The following is a 3,135-nucleotide window of genomic DNA, read 5'->3' on the forward strand; positions in this document are numbered from 1 at the left end:
TTATGTTATGTTATGTTATGTTATGTTATGTTATGTTATGTTATGTTATGTTATGTTATGTTATGTTATGTTATGTTATTATGTTTTGTTTTGTTTTATGTTATGTTATGTTATGTTATGTTATGTTATGTTATGTTATGTTATGTTTTATGTTATGTTATATGTTATGTTATGTTTTATGTTATGTTTTGTTATGTTATGTTATGTTATATGTTATGTTGTTATGTTATGTTATGTTATGTTATGTTTTATGTTGTTATGTTATGTTATGTCATGTTGTTCGTTAAGTTACGTTACATTTACGTTATGTAATATATGATATTATATCTGTTTGGCTGGACTAGAAAGTCTAAATTACTCAACTGCTGTGCTGCTTTGCACAACATCATTTACCTCAAAGGTCTGAAGTGATGGAAAAAGCTAACTCACCCAGGGTCTGAATGTGCCATGGAAATGTTGGTTATTTAATGGTAATGCTGCATATTAACATTCATAATCTTATTCACTAAGTAGTCTAAGTAGCAAACATTATATAAAGCTTAACAGTTTTTTTGTTTGTTTTTAAATAAAGCTTTTATTCATTTCACCTATGAATTCATTTCACAATGTAATTTCACAAATTTCACAAATAAATGTCCAAGAACTACTGATCTGTTAAACATTATATGAAGTTAATGAATGTTTTTATAAACTATTGCCCATTTAATGTGCTCTTTTGTATTTTGTCTTACTGAACTGGTGCCAGTATTCGAGATAATAAACAGTAAAATAAGATAGTGAGATTAGAAAAAAAAAAAAGTAAAACAATTTCAACACAGCCACTGGAGCTGCACTTTGGCTCTGTTAAAAAATTGTTTGAGGGTGTGACTGTTTGTTGCCCGTACCACCCTTTTAGTGGTCACTGATTGCCAACTCATGATACTGGACAGCTCTGACAGCACATACGTAATTAAAGCATTTACTGTAATTCACACCACATATTAAAATATTAATAGCTAGTTTTTTGGTTTATTTATGTGTTGATTTGATAAATTACAGGATTCTGACGCAGCTAAAAACTGTTTGAAACAGTGGACCTGATTTTTTAAGTGAGAGAGAAATATCTATTGTTACTTAAATGCATCTGTTTGTAATTTACAACTATTTGAAAACAGTCCTTCAATTTATGACTCATTTTACATTGAAGATCATTGACATCATCTTGAATGATACAGCATATAGTCTAAAGTATGTAGATTTCAATAAGCACAAATATGCGTTGGTGTGTCCTTACAGCTTCTACTCTTCCTCTAAATGTTAGAACATGGATGTGAAGATCAGTGAGGTCTGGTTTCAATTCATCCAAAATGGGGGGGGGTCTCATATATGGATCTCGCTTTTGGCACAGGGACATTATTGTTCTGGAATAGGAAAGATCCAAACTCGGAAGTCAGCATATAATTCCCTAGAATGTTATTGTATGATGTAGCATTAACATTTGTTTCCGCTGGAATTAAGTTGACAGTTCAAACCCATTATTTCAAAGGGGTATCTACATACTTTTTCCTGGTCTATCAGTTTACCTGATCTTGCCTAATGCAATCTCTGTAAAACCTGAATCATATTTGGCCTTAAACAAAAATGTTAAAATCTATGAATCATTCAGCTTCTGTATATGTAGATACAGTATAATTTCACCTTAGTTCTTCTCACCTTCTATGGCTTGATTAAATTCTTTTTGAGATTCCTTGGGAGTTACTGTGGTGGGGAGGATCCACAGATCTTCACAATAGCCCCCCACAGGGGGACCACACAGGGCCTGTGTCTTATTCTGCTTAACGTGACACAGATGTCTAAGAAATGTCTTCACAGTATTGTAGCTGTAGCAGGACCAGTGGTTAAACATTGGAAACATTAACACTGAAATGGAGATTCTCTATAGGGCCCTAATAGAAAAAAAAAAAAAAAAATTCAAATGCATTTTAGCACTATATGGTGCCAGAATAACTTTAAGGACCAAATGATTCACATTTGCTCCAATCACAAAATCACAACTTTATTTTACAGTGCAGTTGCTGGTAAAAAAAATTCCTTCTAAAATTCAAGAGAAAAACGATGTTCTTTGTACAAAAATGTACATGTCCATTGGCATCCATTCCTATTTAACACAATTCAATTGCCTAAAAATGCTCAATTCCAGTGAAGTCTTAATGCTGTGGTATACATTGACATTCTCAAGAATTCTGTGCTTACAAATTTTTGACAAAAGGGTTGTTTTCTATTGCAGCGTGACAATGTCCTTCTGAACAAAGAAAGAGCCACATGATTTACTAAAAAAAATCTTGACTGACCTGCACAAAGACCTGAACCCCACTGAACACTTTTGGGATGAACTGAAGTGCTGATAGAGCTAGACCTCATCACTTACATTAATACTATTGTGAAAATGAAAAAAAAAAAACTTATTATGGAAATAATATATTTTAAAAGAATATACTTAAAATTACAATTTTGTTAACATTTACTCACCCTCATGTCGTCTCAAACCTCTTTCTTCTGTGGAACACGCGTGCACACGCACGCACGCACACACAGACAGACACACACACACACACACACACACACAAAGATATTTTGGACAATGTTGCTTACCAAACAGGTCTGGTTACCACTGACTTCCACTATATGGAGGGAAAAAAAGAGACATTTCTTTTAAGATTTGAAGTAGGCTACATTACATGTGCACATTCAATACAATTATAGTTTTTCAACAAAAGAATACCTGACCTTACTGATGCTCTTAAAGTCTGAATGGGAGTGAATACCTGCATCAGTGTTCACATAGCCTATAGTGTATATGTGACTATAGAGAGACACACTCTCTCTGTTTAAATCTAGATTAAAGACACTTTGATCTCTTTGGCCAAGCATTCAAATAATGCATCTCATAATCTTGTACTGCAGTTATATCTGATCAAATGCACATTATTATTCTTTAGCTTGGGTTAAACAAATCAATTTTGCTTGGTTGGAACAGCAGCTACGCTAATTATGTCTCTATCTGTTTCTCTGTTTCTGCCTACACAAGCTTCAGTCTGGATCCAGAACACCTGAGAAGAGATGATGCCAACCCCTCAGAGGACCTCAGATGATGCC

The sequence above is a fragment of the Sinocyclocheilus rhinocerous genome, unplaced genomic scaffold (genome assembly GCF_001515625.1).
Source record: "Sinocyclocheilus rhinocerous isolate Xijiao unplaced genomic scaffold, SAMN03320098_v1.1 scaffold320, whole genome shotgun sequence".
Taxonomy (NCBI): Eukaryota; Metazoa; Chordata; class Actinopteri; order Cypriniformes; family Cyprinidae; genus Sinocyclocheilus; species Sinocyclocheilus rhinocerous.